At 43.4% G+C, this 19,434-nt stretch overlaps 1 long non-coding RNA gene across 2 annotated transcripts in view; it reads right to left on the reverse strand.

Moving 5' to 3' along the window:
- The window catches only part of LOC135254408 (uncharacterized), a 99,442-nt gene extending 82,845 nt beyond the window's left edge, over positions 1-16,597 (reverse strand). Inside the window, exon 1 of one of the 2 annotated variants that reach the window (XR_010329868.1) lies at positions 16,123-16,597. This is a non-coding gene — a long non-coding RNA (uncharacterized LOC135254408). The remainder of the gene's footprint in view (positions 1-16,122) is intronic. The other variant, XR_010329869.1, reaches the window with a different exon arrangement.
- Positions 16,598-19,434: the final 2,837 nt, after the last annotated feature.

A 19,434-nucleotide genomic window follows, 5' to 3' on the forward strand; every position in this document is an offset into this window, starting at 1 on the left:
GAAAGCGCTTTGAATGGCTGTTTTATACAGGCAATGGGGGTAACTGCTCTGAGATTGTGACATGTAACGTTTATTCCTCATTAACTGACTAATTAATAAACAAAGGCCAGGATTAAGTCAAATTCCGCCCTTAACTTTGACTAACAATAAAAAGCAAGATGATTTCTTCTTCTTTGCCACTAACACAGCTAGGAGAGTTTAGGAATCACTAAAACAAACTCGCAGAACTGATTTTGCAAGGACAAAACAGTTACAGTTACCATTATGGAAAAAGCACAAAGTAGCACTAAGTTAAGGACAAATGTGGATTGAATCCAGGCATATTAGCTCTTTATGAGGAGCCCTGTGATGTCATAGAAGCGATTCACCACGGCAACCGTCTGGGTTCCATGCTGCCAGTGTTCCGTTTGGCCTTTTTTTTTCCTCTTCATTTTGAAATATAACCATTTCAATTAATTTATTTTATAAACCTAATACATGCTGCTGGAAATGTATGAGCAAGTCGTGATTCATAATATAATATCATCCTAATCACCGCAATGATCCCACAAACACGGCTGGTTTCGTCCGTGGATAAAGAACTACCATCTGCTCTGAGAAGGCATGATGTCACAAGAGAGAACACCCCACACAGCACCTTCTGTTCATTGGTGGATTGGTGGAAAATTAACCAATTGCAGCGCTGCTGCTTCCTGTCTGATTCTCACGGAGGACGAGCAAGCTGACCTGTGCTCTTTCGATGCGTGTCTGAGCTTGTACACTCACTCTGCGCCCGGCAGTTTGATCAGTAGCATAACAGACCCTCTGGGGTTATTTAAATCCCTCCAAATTCAAATTCAAGGCCATTCTGTGTGATTTTGCATTGTGGGCCACATTTTTGGAAGGAAGGATTCATATTTTAAAGCAGGTCTGATGTCCAGGGATTTACTCAATCACTTATTCAAACTTCATCATGCGTCGTCCTCGCAGGTAAACCACAGATTTAAGAGTTCATTTCACAGTCTGCTAAGCTAACAGTGCTGGAGCATTGCAGTGTTTTACTCAATGAGTTCGCCATAATTTAATACTGCAGTGTGGCTGACATTAGATTTCTGTTTCATAACATCACACCCTTGTCACTTTAAATGTTGTGAACGACAGAATTTACTGTCAAAAATCAAAAAAACACAACACCAATGGGTTTTTAAAAATGCATATATACATATTTAATGTTCACAGCCAAGCAAACAAATGCAATTAGCCTAACACAATATCATCAGTGTTGTGGTGTTTTAGAGAGTCATTCTCACACAACAGGACTCAAGGGAAAGCCAAGCCATCTTGATAACTCTGTCAGCATCAAGATGCCACAGCACTTTGACATCGGAACTGCTTAGCAAAACAGATTTCATTTTCCTACAAACACGGCGCATATTTCACAGGGAGAGCGATATGTGGAAAAGAGTAATATTTTTTTTTAAACCCATCACCCAAAGGTTACTGGAGGAGAATTATTGGCCAGGCATGGACGTGAACAAGGCATGTGCACTTGGTGTGTGTGAGACTTTTCCACCAAAGTGCAATGTTTCTCACACACACACACACACACACACACACACACACAGCATCCCCTGAGATTACATTCCGTCTGTCCATAAATTTGCTTGACCTTCTGGGCCGTAACACAGAATTTATGACCGGTTGTCCCCACGCTCCGTCACACCAACGCTCCTCCGTGCGCGAGCTGCCGCCTCTGCAAACACGCGGCCCCTGCGTTCTGCCACGCCACGCTGTTCCAAACACGCGGCCCCCTGCATCCTGCCACACCACGCTGTTCCAAACACGCGGCCCCCTGCGCCCTGCCACACCACGCTGTTCCAACACGCGCCCCTGCGTCTGCCCACCACACTGTCCAACACGCGGCCCCCTGCGCCCTGCCACACCACGCTGTTCCAAACACGCGGCCCCCTGCGCCCTGCCACACCACGCTGTTCCAAACACGCGGCCCCCTGCGTCCTGCCACACCACACTGTTCCAAACACGCGGCCCCCTGCGTCCTGCCACACCACACTGTGTCGGGCCCACTGGTAGCTGTTCCAAACACGCTCGCGGCATCATTTTTGCACTTAACGACTTAGGGTGTCGACCAATAGCCGTCCCTCATGAGTGAATTTAGCATTATTCTGTTTTAGAAACTGAGAGAGTTCTTTCTCACAGTGCTCTGAGGCGGCCCAGACTGTGCTTCACGCTGAGCTATAAGAGGTCCCAGTCATGCTCTCATTAACAGATGCTCCTATTCGCTGAATTTCTCATCATTCACTGCCAGGCTGGAAGCTGAAAGGACAGCACATACAGGTGTACTCCACAGGTTCCATACGATCATTCAGGGAATCCTATAAAAGCCATTTTTACAATCTCCATGACGCACAGGTGACAAACAATGCGCCACTGTCCCCACTTTAAAGGACCGTCACCTAGGAAACGAGCGACATGGCTCTCTCTAAAACCTCCGGCGCTTCCACGCAGAGAGAGGAGCGGCCGCCGAGGCGTTTTGATCGCTAATCTGGAGCCACGCTGAAAGAGGTGCGCTGCACAGACTTCCGCTGCAAACGCCCACACAACCCGCTCATCCCTTTATCCTCGCGCACCCACCGCCACCCACACATTTCCCTCTGCACCCATCCTTTCCTTTTCTCTCTTTCTTTCCCCCCCACACACTTAAGACTGTTTCAGTTCGGCCTGTGTGGCTGACAGGAGGGTCTGCTGGGCCCAGGCTGCAATGAACAGCCTCCTGAAGGCAACGCCCGTTTATTCCAGAGTGCTGTGTGTGCATTAAACCCCCCCCCCCCCCCCCCCACGAATTAAACCCCCCCCCTGCTCCCCCCCCCAGCCCTGTTTCTGCACAAGTACCACACGCCACCACAGATCCCAAAAACTGGGCCGAACCCCATACGCTTCTCCACAAAGGCGCTGCACTCTTCCTTCCGTCTGTACATGTGTACACCTGCGTTTACCTCTTCAAAAAACAAGTGAATGAGACACGGAGTATTTACCAGGCAGTCTTCTGAACACCTCTGATTACTCATCGGTTTGTATTGAGGAGATGAGAGTCGACTCAAACAGACACTCCAGCAAAGGCAAACATATGTGAGTCATCTGAGGACTTGTGTATAATGAGGACTTATGAATAATAGAGTGCAGTTTTATATGTCTTTATGCTGCTTGTTCTTTTACAGTCCGGCATGCTGAGCTCAAAGATAAACAATGTGCCTTTCTGAGAACAACAATTCATTTATTATTAATTGCGTTCATTTTACTGTCCACAACTCACCACCTACTTCAAAATGGAAATGAATCACTTCTATTTAAATGACATGATATGACGGGTTTATTGCATTAAAATGTATAACTTATTTTGACCTTGCTGAACACGTCTGAGAAACAGTTGTTAAAGTAGGTAAGCAGGTGTCAAATAAACTGTGACAGGTAATTTCACTGAGTCCATCTGATCCCCTTCGGTCTCATATAAACTCTATTAGAGTGGACTAAACACTGGACATTTTATAGTGCAAATAAGTAGGTCAGAAAATAAATAATAAAGGAAGTTGTTTTATGCAGAAAAAAAGAGAAAATGGCTTGACAATCTGATCAGGAAATGGAACAGTGGGGGGGGGGGGGGGGGCAGTGTGGCACAGCGGTTAGGGAACAGGGCTTATAGCTGTGAGGTTGCGGGTTTGATTCCCAGGTGAGACACTGCCGTGATACCCTTGAGCAAGGTACTTAACCTGCATTGCTTCAGTAAAATATCCAGCTATATAAATGGATTGTATATTAAAAGAATATAGGCTTTGTAAGTTGCTCCAGATAAGGGTGTCTGCTAAATGTAGTGCGAGCTAATGAGAGAATTCATGCTTGTTTAAGTTCTCTGCACTTTGAAAAACATTATCCAACAACCAACTATCTCTGTAATAAATACAGTACATTTTACCTTCACAGATAACCAGCTGTAAGCAATTCCAGGTCTATAATTTTTCATCATTTCATTTACGGGGATCGGCACTTTCAAGATTAAGGGTGTAGAAACTCTGGGCTTAAACCTATATTACAAAGTGGATTAATCTCTCCTGATTCACATTAAAATGTGATTACTGTTAATTCAAAACTGCAGGTTTTACCTTTTTGATCCAAGCAGGGCTTAACTTCTTGAGCTTAAAGGTTCAACGGCCTATAATTAAACATAATAAAAAAGAGCACATTTGAATTTTTAAGCCATTTTCCCAAAATGCCCCTGATGATTAGTGTTTTCTGAATATGGGACATTTGCCTTTAAGGATAACCATATGTCAGAGCTTTAAACAGGTGAGAGTGATGGTAAGTTCAGGAGCATTAATTCAGAAAGTAGACTGTACGTGCGCACACGCACAAGTGCACATGCACAGCTCTATACACCCTACATTCAGTGAGCCACTTCTGTGGTTTCCACACCACCTACATCTATGGGTTTTATTGTACAGGGAGTTTCGCTGGTCTGCTAAGAGGACAGCACTGAAACAGACGTCTTTGTTCTACATTCAGGAAAGATACGCGCGTAAAAATTTAAGTTACTGTAAGGCGAGGCTAAACAATTCAGCACATTTCCTTCAACAGTAAAATTGTTGTATGTTGTATATTGTACATTGATAGCAGTCCCAAATAAGCCTGGACTGAGACTAAATTCTATTTTGAATTGAGAGCCTCTATACAAAACTCAGTTTAGTCCAGGAATAAACTTAATCTCTTAATCTGTGTCCGTGAAACCGACCCTTTAGGTATATAAATTGTATGCTAATGCCTCACACAAGACTACATAAGACATTAGCATACAAGACGGCTCTTCCTCGAGTACAGCTCCTGAATTCTTCAGATCTACGAGCCTCTGTTTCTAACCTGAAGGGCCAAAAATGAATGCCGTCCACATCCATTTAAGACGGTTGTGTTCGTTTCGGTCCCCTGTACAGTAGACGCGTCCTTAATGGCAGTCAGCGGTTTTTATTTGTGCAGAATTGTTAATCGTTCTTTTTATTTCTTGGAAGGCAGACTCCCTGCACCGAGGCACATTCTTTGAATGCTTGAGCCTGGATTTGCCAGCGCTCCGAACAGCCCGCGGTTGTGTTTTGTTTACTGCTGTAACGTCTGAGGGGGACGCCGTGAAGCATCCCATTAGCCTGGCATTCCCACTGAGATTAAATCTGCATCACGCGCCGCGGCTCCCGAGCTGCTCCCTCCGTCAGAGCGGTATCCAGGCATCGCAGAGATGATTATGGCTCGGGGGGGAGAAATCACATTCCCGGAAATTAAATACAAATAAACCCGGGGAGTCCCATCTCATTCCAGTCCTTTTGTTTCGTTTTTTTGTGTTGTTGTCCCCCCCCCCCCCCCCATCCCTCCCATCTATCGCCGTGGTGATCTGGTGACGGGCGCTCGTCTGAGCGAATGAACGCTTTTCTCGCCACATTCCGCAGGCTGGCGCTGTGGTCTGATGGCGGAGGAGCAGGACGCAGGTGAGGGACGCCCGCGCGTTTCTGCGTAGCCACAGGTCCCGGGGTTCGAGGGAGTCGTTTGATCACTCGCCCGCCAAGGTCGCCAGAGCAACCGGGAGGTCCCCTGCAGGGTGGAGGTTGTAACTGCGGGTGAACCTCCCCTCAGAAGAAGAGCACTCGCATGAGCAAGGCTGCCTCCAGTTCTGCAGAGCCACCAAACCTGCTCTGGACAAGCTCCATAACAAAGTGCTGTGAAATATACTCACCGTGTGCAATAGGTAGAGCTGCAAGGCCTTAATTCATCCAATAAAAAAGGTATTTAATGTACCGCAAATACATACACCTTAGGATAACACGGAGAGAAATTATTCCAGTCTCAGTGTTTATGCTCCATACCACTTACAAGTGTTTTTGTGCTCATCATGTTTACACTGATGTGCGCTGTGACTGCCAAGTGCAAGCTATTGGTAACTGCCTGGACAACCGTTTCTGGTTGTCATGCCAACACCTGGCCTTAATTGCTTAATTAGGCCCAGCATCATCAACAACAACAACAACACAATCTGACATTTTAGCTGCATTTCTTGATAAGCCCATGAATGACAGCCGAAAACTGTTCTTGTGTCCCTTTGCTGTGAGCTAATCTACGAGTGAACCAGGGTTGGTGTGTACAGATAATTAGCTCATTCAGCCCGGGTATTTGGTAGAAACAAAAACCTACACACACCCCAGGCCTCCAGGACAGGAACTGCCCACCGCTGGCCTACATAAACACGATATTCAGCGGGCTTGGTGAAAGCCTGCAGTGGTTCTTCCAGGTGTAATCTGGAGAGAAGACGATGCTGGTACTGCAGTCGCCGTGGAGACACAACTTGAGCTAATTACACGATCACCCCATGGCATACTGTACTCCCACATCCATCTGAATAATGCATCGTTTGCTTTGCGCAACGGGATGGCGTGGTAGGGACACCGGTTTCAAACAGAAATCGAAATGACTAAATAATATGGCATGCAATACCGTAATGATGAATGTGATGCCTTTTTGTGAAAACTTGATTATTTACGATAGGTTTCATTTTTCAGTTTCTTCGATGTTCATTTCACATTACTGCCGTCAATGGATAATGCACTTCTGAAATTAACTGGATCCAATGTCTATTTCTCGTGGAAGAGAAGACATTTGTTATTTTTAGTGGTTGGGATTTATGTATTCATTCATTTCTCACAGCCTTGCGGCTGCAGATGTTCTGCTTTCTTGGACGTGGAAATAAAAAGTAACAAGAGCTTAAAAAAAAAAAAAAAACCTGAATTGTTCTTAATTGTTTTGAGAATGAAACACATGCTAACAGAACGTCCGGTCAACTACCGAACAGCACGTTCGTTTTAATCGCTTGCCAAACGAACCCGTTCACCAAAACCTCTATAATGTTTCAGAGCCTCTGCTCCAGAAATGTTAAATGAAGGCTTCATTAAATATCTGAAAAGTATGAATTAGTTAGATTCGTTTTTTTTTTTAGTTGATAGCCAAAAAATACATTTAAAAATGTAATGAATTCCACAGGCTATAGTTTGATGAATGTATTGAGCAAAAACCTGCAGCGATTTGCCAACACAGTCAATGTAACTGAAACGCAACCAGGCAGTTTAATATAGAGCTGAGCTGTACACATTTTAAGGGACACAGACACAACACTGTATTTAAGCCCGTTTGTGCTGAAGCGAATGGCCCTTGTTTTGAGGTCAGAAGGACGCCACAGAGCCCTTAGTGCCACTCAGGCAAGCGGCCGGATTCTAGGGGGGCATTAAGAGGATGTTCAGAGCTCAGCAAAGGATGCCCAAATCTGGAATTTAATGCTTTATACCTGTTACAGACTGCCTCTAACCTTTTAAAGGGCCTGATGATTTATTATTTATTTTTTTAAATGCTGCATACTGAGCCCATTTCAAATGTGATTAAATCACTGGATCACAGAACAGTTAATGGATTACTAAATTACTAGTTATTAAATTACTTTGATATTTAGTAGATTATTTTTGACGCAAATCTATGAATCAGCGAGGCAAGGTGGGTGCGTCTACCTACCCTATTATACAGTATTAATGATAAAAAAAGTCTGTCTGCAGTGAACTCCAGGTGAAACCAGAATTATGGAGCCAACTATCTATAATGGAATCAGATGAACCATATAAGAGCTGACTCATTTCCTTTTAGGACAGAATAAAATGTCTGACAAATCACAAAAAAAGACTAAATAATTATGTTGGTCTCTCTCTCACTCTCTTTCCCTCTATCTCCCTCGCTTCCCTCACTTTCTCTCTCTCTCTCTCTCTCTCTCTATGTCCCCCCTCTCTCTCTCCCTCTCATCCCTCTCTCTCTCACTCTCTCTCAGGAAGAGAAATGGAGATCGAGGTCATGTCAAGATGTTCTGTGAGCACACAGTAATTTCCGATGCAGGGGGCTGTTCTGGTCTTCATGAGTGGTTTTGTCTTTCTGACACTTTTTAATGTGATCTGAAGAGATGAGCCGAGCAGCATCACATGGGTTTCTCCTGAAGCAGCTGCTGCTCACACAGGAACATGGCCTGGTGTTCGTTTCAGCCTGTACACAGCCCCACAGAAGGATCCTCCTGCACATTTCACAGCCCTAGAGCTGGCAGCCACTACATTTTTATATTTAAGATTGCTCATTATGTACGGGGGGGAGGGGGGGTCAAACAATGGGGAAGCTGAGTGCCCTTAAATTATACCACTACAGTTGTCCCCCCATAAGCAAACTAAGTTTAGGGACCTGTTAGTACAGTGCACTTGACTATATATTTTTTGTCATTGTTAACACATATCTATGTGTCTGCATCAGTAAGCAGAGTTGCATCACACCTCTGCATGTAGCTAATGGTGTTGTTTTCGGAAAAGACACCAGGTGAGCGAGCGTTAACTTTATTTCTTACAGACGAGACAACTCTCATCTTTCATCTCCTTATCTCAATCAGCTCAATTTACCACTTCTTAAAGTTTATTCATGCAAGCCACACCAGGTAGTGCCTTAAAGTGCACTGCACTACAAGCAACAAATCACAGTAGGCTGCCTTCACGCTAGATATAAATTCCCTCAACTTAAAGGCCTTTTTGACTGAGGTAAACCTCATTATTACAAATGGGTTATTATTACAGACAGAGACTTTGTCACAATGCACATCCTGTATGAAAATGAGATTGTTGGGCACCATTGAAAATGAAACCTCACTCGTCAGAGTGTGTTGGTCTTCCTGTCCTGCCTGCCCTCTCCACACAGGGCCTGAGCTTTGTCAGTCCCGGGGCCCGTCCAGGAGAATGAGGTTGCTGCTGGGACTGTTTTGGCAGGGTCAGCGAGAGGCGGATTTCCCTCTGGGCCCTCTGGCTGATAAACTAATGGCCCAGCGCAATTACAGCGACAGCCCCCGCTCGGAGACGCGCCCCCCCGCCCCGGCTCGGACCCGGCTCCGCGTCACACTGTCGCTCTGACTCACTGTGGGAATTGCCGATCCCCTGACACGATCTGGATGAAGGTCCCTCCGGCCAAATCCCTACACTTGTCCTCCTAACCGACCCGTCTAATTGCTGAATGTCCCAGTGCAGCGGGCTTAATTATTCCTCCAGCTCAAACTCCACTGACGCGTCGTGAGGTTTCTGCTGCAAAATGTTGGGGGGGGGGGGGGGGGCTACACCCTGGTGTGTTGGCGAGATTTCAACAGCTTCAACTCAACCATGTAAACCTGTCATTTATGAGAATTTTGTACAGGCTTGCATTGGTGAATTATGAGCATAGGAACAGCCTTCATGGAATATGACAGAAAAATTACCTACCTGTGACACACAGACAGACAGACAGACAGACAGGCAGGCAGGCACAGACAGACAGACAGGCAGACAGGCAGACAGGCAGACAGGCAGACAGGCAGACAGGCAGACAGGCAGACAGGCAGACAGACAGACAGGCAGACAGACAGACCATTGCTCACAACAGCACAGGTGTTGTGAGCAATGTTACGCAGAAAGTTGAACACGAAATGAAGCATTGCTAAAAACGTAAGCCTTCGTAGCATTAGCTCCCATTTACATGTACATGCATTTATTACATCAGAACTTTATTAAACCTCAATTCATAATTTGCTCCCAACAACCTCCTCTGCAGGTCTGACAGACGTACTTTACTACCCAATATGAGGCATGGAGTGTTTTGGCATAAGCAGTATACATGACTAATCCCCTTCTTCTAAAGTCCATACATCATATTCACCACCCTGAGCACTGCACATTCCACAGTGGTTCACTAGCAGGTAATAAAATAACCCAACAGCAGAATGTGAATTAGCAAGCCACTTTTATCTCTCAACTTGTCCTTTCAGCCTGACAGTGTGAATTAACCATGCATGCTGGGAAACGGTAAAACCAGCTCTGAGTACTGAAATCCTGTTTGAAGGAGGCTTTATGCTTAAGGTAATATTTCAGTGATGTCTGAAAACGCTCTGCATTTATGCAACCTACAGCACTTTATCAAATAGATTATTTTATCTCTAGAAAGGCATTAGTTGTGTTTAGAATCCTGCTAAAAGAAAGTGCTTTTTTCCAGGATGTACTGGTTTAACCTATAAATCTTTACATAATGGTTTAATCTTTACATAATTATGTTATAATAAATAGCATTATGATATGATACAAACTATTTTGTAAGTTTGTATTTCACATGCTCATTGGCTAGCAAATGCTATTTTACTCCTTGTTGCAACAGTGGATGAACCGTCCTCTGACTGTTTTTTCCCCCCATCTTGTCTCAGACGCATAATGGCTTCCTTGACTTTCATCGGCACAAATCTGGTCCTTATGCTAACATACGCCTATAACAGACTCCAAAGGCAAACAAAAGCCTGCAATCAAGACTAAATGCTGAAACAGTCTCTTGTACTAAAGCAACTGAGCACACCTTGCCATTTATCCCAAGCTTCTTTAGGGCTATGTTTAAAAAGTTGTCATTTCTACATGGTGAAACCAAATCATATCAAATACCGTTTAATAAAAGCTGAGAATCTGCTCTTCAACCACATGTGAATTTGTTGATTAAAAAATCTAAAATTATGGAGTACAGAGCCCAAAAGAAACAAGCCTTGTCAAAGAACTAACCACCGCACGCGCACCCTGACCCACCAACACATCACCCACAACACGACCACACCACACACACACTCACACACACACACACACACACACAACACACCACACACACACACACACACACACACACACACACACACATTTATATGACCATAGACATGAAGCAACATAACATGCATACTATACACAGGCCACTAGAAGCGGTCCTGTTTTTAACAATAACATCAACACTGCAATAAAAAAAAGAATAAATAAATAAATAAATAAATAAAATGCACACTCCTCAGAGATGGACCAGCAGAGGAAGTGCAGCACATACATTATTTGCAGGGATGACCTTTATTTGGTCACAGAACACAATGTACGGCATAGCCCGTGGTCAAGCGCTTTGTATGAAAATTGATTTCAATTTAATATCAAAAAGACACAGAGTGCTGTGGAAAACCTTTTATTTGCCTCAGGGTGCCAATTAATATTTCATCTCTTTGTGAAAGAGGGCCTGCTCGGCGCGGATGGGGGCAGGCAGGGGGGTCGGAAACCGTCTCCGCACGCGGAGAGAGTCCAGCCCGGCTTCGCCAAAAGGCTCTCCGCTCGGCAGTGGATCAGAACCACACAAAGCCGTCTGTATTATTTATCGCACAGTAAGTGGTGTAAGGACCTGTTAAATCTGACCTTTCCTCTCTCTCTCTCACTCTCTCTCTTTTTTACCTGGGAGCTTATTTATTTATCAGCATCACTGTTGTGTTATTATTTCTTTCCTTAAAATAAAAAAGGGTCCTTGTGGTTGACTGACATCTCATTTGAACTTCACAAAGGGTGAGTGACGGTGTGTGAGCGGCTGGAGAGCTCTTCTCTTAAACAGCGTTCAGGAGAGAGAAGAGGGCCGGGCGCAGAGAGGGGGCCCAGGAGAGAGAAGAGGGCCGGACGCAGAGAGGGGGCCCAGGAGAGAGAAGAGCGCCGGACGCAGAGAGGGGGCCCAGGAGGGAGAACCTTAACCCTAACCTTAACCCTAACCCTAACCCTAACCTTAACCTTAACCATAACCTTAACCCTAACATTAACCCTAACCTTAACCTGCCTCCATGGTCATCGTACTCGCCTAGTCAGAGGACGTGGGCGAAGGATGTGGCCGCTTGGCATGGGGAAGGCTTCAAAAAACAAATGGCCAGGGATGTCGGATGCCATGTTCATGACAAGGCCGCCACCCTACCCCCCCAACCCCACCCACCGCCCAACACAAAACACTCCCAGAAGATCATTCCTGGGAAACTGAAAACAACAGACTATAACTGACCCAGTCCCCTTCCCACCCAGGGCAAGCACTTACAAAAATACCCAGAAGTTTTCATGGATGAAAATACCAACCTGGGGAGATATCTGGAAACACCACGCAGCCCTGGCCACAGTCGCGCTTTCACACGCGCCGTTCGAAACAGCGCCGAAGGCCCGCTCTCTAAAGAGCTTCCTCCAGACTTCCTCTCCAATGACAGCCTGTCCTCATTCCGTCACTGGAAGTGATGACCAGCCATTTTCTCCTCGATGAACGCGCGGCGCACACAAACACTTCAGAATGCGCGTTGCAATTTCTGCAAACAGTGAGTGGGCATTGGCAGTGGAAAGGTACGAAATGTGCCAGGTCAGTGCGTCAAATCTGCAGCTCACATGGAGGCATTCAGCTCTGCTCTCCAACAGTTTTACAAAAATGCCAAAACGTCAGACACTACTTTTGGCCAAGCTGTAATTTCCTTTACTGAACATCAAAAACATTATGTCAATTTCTGTATATGAAAAATGTAAATATTTTCCTTTTATGTAAACAATATTTAATATTTTCTCAACACACATTTGTCTGGGAATACAGAGTTGCCCCAGGAACTAATATCCCGCATGGACAAAAAAAATAATAATGGTAATAATAAGGCCGAATATAAACCATGTGCTTTCTATTCATCTTTAAAAAAAAATTCTGGCCTATATTTGCAAAACAGTGTGACTGATAAACAGGACATTCAAAGGCATACATCTCCATTGGACACAATTTAATTCCATTTCCATGGTAATGAGAGAATCTGTGTGTGTATTAAACAGCTAACCGTTTCCGATTCCCAGAACCTCCCCAGGGCGTTGGGAGCGTGATGCTCAACTTCTCCAGCACATCATTTCAGTTTCCTGGACCTCCACTTCATCCTCCTCTTTCAGCCACAGATAACCCGGGCCCCTAGCTAATGAGCGAGCGCACATTAGCCAATGGGAACACGCCGAGCGAGACGCGCCACCTTCTGAGAAATGAGGAAATGTGGCCAAGCTCCCGCCAGATATTTTACAGCCCAGCAGACCCGATTCCGCTCCCCACAGGTGCTCCACGAGGACAGGAGAGAGAACGAGTGCTTTATATCGTCCTTGTGCAAAAAAATCATAACAATATAGAACCTGTCACTTCTGCTTCCGCAGACACAAACACCGCGGCGCGCCGGTCCCGTATGACAACGAAGTGACAATCAGTCAATTCTGTAGCTCTGGAGGCGCGGCGATGTAACAATGGTGCCGCACTGACAATATCTCCCCCCCCTGAATTCTATTAGGAGCTGCGGGTGGTCCGCGCTGACTCAGCAGTCTGAACAGCTGAAATGTGGCGACTGCTCGTGAATTCCTGCCCAAACGTGCACTGAGCAGGGTGACTTTGCTCAGAGCAACAACCAAAGTAGGCTGCTCACTTCAAACTTTTAGGAAGAAGAAGGAGCACTTTTCAATAACGGTCATTTCAGAACTGGTTTGATCGTGTAAATTAGCGGCCAAATGAGCCCTTCACCCTCCAGCTGGTTTCTGCTTCGGGTGGATCAGCGTGACTGCACGCCGGTAGCTTTACAAGCGTCCTTTGAAATGAAGGCATATTTATGAACATTTAAGTCAGTTCAGAAAAATGAGCACAAATCACCCCAGTCAAATCAAGGAATAGATACCTACTAACCAACCAGTAGGCTCAGTTCTTACCCAGTGACAGTGACAGAGTAGTAGTCACATTATCAGCTCATATGACCGCCCGTGTGGTAATGCAATGTCATACAGCACTGTACAGTCACACTGTAGCCATCCAGTCATGTGACTGCAAGCTACTGGGCCAACTAGTGGCCAACTAGTGGAATGGTACGTTCTGTATCGGGGTGGATCAGCACTGCTGCATGTCGCTATCTTTACAAGCATCCTTAGAAACGGCTTCGTATTTTGAACATTTAGCCAGTTCAGCAAGAATTTTACTGCCACTCGTTGATCAACAATTCTACAGTAGACGGGCAGTGAGGCGAGTAAACATTGATGGAGGTTTGAATTACTCTCGGGGGGGTATTTCAAACCAGGGGGCTCAAGTCTATTTTTTGGGGGGGGGGGTTGAGCTCCGCCTCACTCCCCTGTAATTCAAACCCTGTGGTACGTTCTGTCTTAATTAATGTGCTTAATGTAACGAGTGAGTCAGGCTCACTCAGGTAGGAATGGTATGACCCACCCTATGGGGGAAACACATCTGAATATTTACTATTTCAGTTACCTAGTTTATGCTGAAACTGGGGAAAATGGAGTCACCAAAGTAATTTAACCCAAGTTTATTCCACAGAATAATTTATGACTTCATTGCTTTTACTGGTTGCACCTATGCTGTCTAGGGTATGTCTGAAAGGGTGTAGCAAAGGTAATATTAGTTTTGAGGGGGAAAAGGTGATTGAATCATAAACTCTGACGCAGGATCACAGAGGATCCGGAGGCTCAGGCAGGGATTCCCATTAACGTTTGGCCCCGTCTGCAAATTAATCCATTTGACTGAACTCATCAAAGCATAGAAATGCAAAAAATGAAACTGATTACCAACAGCATGCATGAGTGGCCTGTCTCTGAGAAACAGGCGATCGCATATTTAGCATATTTACTACGAGCAATTACATGCTTGAGAATGCTGCACTTCCACCTTCCTGCAGGTTGCTGCAAGCCATTTGTGTGTCATTCTGTTCTGTTACCTAATTGGACATGGACCAAATGTCCGAAATGATAACCCTTCTAAAACACTTCAAAATTGTGCATGAATTCATTAATACATGTAGTATTAGCAATGGCAATGGGGATAGCTTTATCTGAAAGTTTACAGAACATTTTTTTCTGTGTTAAATCAATATTTTACTCTGACATTCTAAACAGGATCTGTTTTGAACTTATATAAACTCTCTTAAAGCTGAATTAATTAATTGTTCATCTTTACTGCTGATCTCATTCTAACCCCACCATCATGCAAAATGCATGAATACCGTGTTTTAATTGCAGTGTCCCCAACAGGCAAATACAGATCACAGATCAAAGAATTGACGCATTGTGCCTTTTGAATCCCCATCTACAGCTTTCTGAAGCGGCTTCCTTCCTGCGCTTCCGCTTTAGCGCGCCGTCCCCGCCCACCTTCGCGCTCGGCATCCTGCGGCAGCTGCGCGTTCTTTATGCAGGCGCTGTGCGCACGCTGCGCGGAACAATGCAGAGACGCGCGTCACTCATAAATCAGCCAGGCCCACTGTCAGTCGTTGTATGCGCGTCATTCTGAGGAAGCATAATGTTACCTCCCCCCTCCCCACGGAAGACAGAGGTTCTGAAGGTTAAGACTGCAGCCAGCTGTGGCTTCAGGGGTATGGGGGGTTCAAGAATTATAAATCGAATAGAAGTTCTAATCAAATTAAAGGAGAACGACTGTTTCCTTCAGGTTATTGTTCCAAAAGCATTGCCACCCACCCCAGCTCCACAACCCACACCCAAGAAGATCAGTTTCCTTTTCCCCGTATAATGGACTATAATTGGGTAAAAGCAGCTTAAATGTGAAAATGTGCACCATGTCATGTTTAAGCAAAAAAGCATACCAACATTCAAGAAAAAATAAAATAAAACGAAAACATCTAAATTAGCATTTCAAGTGATTGGGAAACTGTGGTGAATTATTATTATTATTTCATTTAAAAAAATTAAACAAACAACTTGACATAAGAGAACTTTTCTATGCCAAATGTTTGAGATTTGAACTAGTGTTCGAACGACCCGGAAGCTTTTGGAGGTGCCTGCGCACAGCCAAAAATGATATGCCGACCAAGTTCAGTGATGCCGGCTATGGCACGTTACACGGGTATTTATTGCAAAATCGATACAAATCAGTAGGGTATGAGGATGATGTAAATGAATCACGTCGTCGGAGCAAATATGCCTACTGATGGACAACAAATCACGCGCGCAGGCTAAAACATAAATAAATAATCAAAGCAAGTTATGCTACAACATAACCATTATATACACACCAACCTAAATGCTTTGGAAGTTAGCTACCGTGGGGTGATGTTGGGTGACCGTATGGCATACATAACACAATAAGCAACATACAAATACCATAATGCGCAGTTTTTACAAATCAATTGCTCCATTGTGTGAACAACAAACAATGCCAATGTCATCGGCTCACCTATTGGATGTAGTCCCAAAGTCGCTTCTTTTTCTTTCTCTTGGCACCTGTCCCAGTTTTCCACGAAGCAGACAAACGATGGCCTGCTTTAAGACATGACATCACGAATGGTTTTGGGTTGAAATATACCAACGGAGGTCCATTAACGTCCAAAAACAGACGGGTGCTCAACGCGCAAAATCTGCTCCCCTAGGTCACCTGATTGCGCCTCCAGTTTCATTGATGTGTTAACTTGGCCATAGTTGGTAAGCTTGCTTGTTAACGTGATCGGATCCACTTTTGGTAAAACCACATTTGGTGAAATCGATTTGCATTTGTTTCGACATTTTCCATTAATATTGATCTGAGTCTTGCACAGCCCGCACGCATCTGGGCAGTTTCCTGCAAAGTTTGATCGCACTTGTTACATTCGGCTCGTCAGCTGTTCGATTATGTCAAAACAACCGAGCATTATGTGAGGGAGATCGATCAGATAATTAAGTCTGGTAAACAAGATTGGTCCCTAGTGGCGGCTGAACATATCCCTTATTTCGACGTGCGGGCTAGAAAAATAAAATGGACACCCTTATTTTTCATCGGGGTCAGGTGCGGGGGGTCCGAGCAGATTCGAACTATATGGTATTTAGCGATGTTTTATTATTGGTTTCACTGTCCTCAGTTAAAGTTGAAAGGTTATCTAACAGATAACCCCTCATGCATTTTGTTCACAAGACTTGTCAAGGTTAGGCCTGGATATGACATGTGTTGCTTGGTAGGCTCCATTATGTGAGCAAAAAAAATCTGTTTTGCTTACTAAAAGGTATGTTCACTTGAGTTAATCTCCAGATTCAAAAGTCTCGGTACAGACATACGAGAATATGTTGTATGGAGTAACCATATCATAGAACCATGCCAGTATTCCATTGCTTTACAATGCACAGAAATATCAGCAGAGTACCTGGTGGAAATATGCTCGGAGAACTGAAGAACTAGTCAAATTATACAGATTTCTTTCTTGTTTTGATGAAACTGCAACCAATTAAATAAGGTGATGGCAAAATAGAAATTAATCTCACGTTCATTTATGATGAAGGCAGTGAGGCATGATGGGGAAAAACAATATTTATGATTTTTTAAATAATCCTGGTACCATTAATGACACAGTTTGAAGGTGCATGGCAGTGATCTGTTTTTCAAATTTTACTTGAAATGGTTTGGGGTGGGAAAACACAATAATTGCACTAATATTTTAATGCCAAAATGTAATAATAAATTGTTTTGTAAAACTAAGTAGGATTTATCTCAAACCTGCAAAATGATATTTTCTATGCTCTGCTGGTATTAATTACTGCATCCACCATAAACGACAATTCAGGAGAAGAAACAGCATTTATGGACGCTGTTAAATTGCCCAATATATAATGTCTAAAGCATTATGACATTTTCCTGCGTAGCTGTAATTGTTTGCAGGTGTAGAGATGACAGTGTTATGTATAATTATGAGAAAATAGCCAGTTTCACACCTACATCTATGAACATAATTGTATATAGAATATTTTGACTAAAATGTTCTGTCTGTATTTTGACTAAAATTCTTTGTCTTAATTACTGAATATATATTCCACCCCCCCGCCCCCTTCCCCACACACGTGCACAATGTAAAAATACTTCATTTTGAAAGTAGTTATATCCCTGGAAAAATATTCACAGTTTTAAACAGAACTGTGCTGTCTTGGCCCAGAATGATTTCCTACATATATTTGGTCGCAGGGTAAACACCTTTGCATGAAAGGATCAACCAGGCATGGCTAGGGAAGAGCCAAATCATAAAGCAGATTAATAATGTCAACTTTCAAAAGAAAATCTTGAGAATATTTTTTTTCTTTATTGCGAATCTTCTGAAATAAATACATAATAAATAATATGAGATTTGTATAACATAATAAACTGTCCATCAAAATTCAATTCATTTGATGAATACAGTACTACCTACTCTTTTTCACAAACTAAGCATAATTTAGAATACATAATTTTGAATTGTTTGAAAATGTATATGTTTTACCTTAATTAACTTTTGGCTGAAGGAAAGTGTAGAAGAAAGAGTTTGATGAAGAAATTAGATTTTACACTAAATTTATGTTCCCCTCCAAAAAGAAAAAAAGAGAAAAAGCAAGAGCATGAACGGTATGAAGTGTTCAGGGGTCACGTTGAACCCTGTAAAAGTTAGCCTGTCCTCATTATGAATTCTTCTGGTAGCGTTCTGCTCAAACAGTACACAATCCATAAATCCTGCAAAAGGAAATAAGCAAAGATCTGATATGTCACAAAAAAATGCAAAATCAATTTGTTATGAACAAAAAAAAGTTATTTTTAAAAGAGGAGGTGAATTTGCATTGCATGCTTCACACGCAGCTATTTCAATGACAGACACTTCAGAGTCTGATTTGTATCATTAACATTTTTATTAGGGAAGTTGCGTTCCACTCAAATGAGCCCAAACAAGTTCAGTTCATAATCCACGTGTGATACGTGACATGCAATCGGAATGAGATATTTTGTGAGAAATAAAGAAACGTCTCCCTGGCGCTGAATTTCTCCTTCGGCAGGTAGTGATTCTAAAGGACAGCGTGAAAGCCTGTGTTTGCGTCTAAAAAGGTTCTGTTTGGTGTGCCATTAATATGAAGCGCTATACAACTCCATAACAAAAATATGTGAAGCACACACTCAGAACACCACACATTTAATTTCATTTAATTTAAACTCAATTGAAATTCAGAGGTGGGCAGCTTAGAGTTTTTTGTTTCTTCAGTAAAACACGTTTGACATGACAGCTTACCATGAAACAACATTTGAATATATTTACTAATATAACTAAAAAAATACAAAATTAAATTCCTTAACCGCAATTAAAAGTTAGAAACATTGTTTTTATTTTGAACTTTGAGATACTCTGGCAACTGTGGGAGATCAAATCAAGAACAGAAATTTCCATGGACCTCTAACATATGAAGCTATTGCTACATCTGAGTGGATATGAAAAGACCGGACTCAGAGTAAACCATTTATCTGTAATGAGGTGGAGAAATGAGCATGCGCTTGTGATGAATCATGCACAGGAGCCCCAGTACAATGGTAATGATATAATATGTCAAATGACCTTTGTCAACAATGTGTTGTAGCAGAACGATGGCACAAATGGACATAGATACATATAAATGTGTGCTTTTCTCTTTTTCCAGTGGCCTTCTAATATTTTATTTTCAGTCTAACAACAGACTCCCGCACCTGAAATGTGGATTGCAAAGGATCCCACTGGAGTGGAGCGGCGCTGTG

This window comes from Anguilla rostrata, chromosome 5 (assembly GCF_018555375.3).
Source record: "Anguilla rostrata isolate EN2019 chromosome 5, ASM1855537v3, whole genome shotgun sequence".
Lineage (NCBI taxonomy): Eukaryota > Metazoa > Chordata > Actinopteri > Anguilliformes > Anguillidae > Anguilla > Anguilla rostrata.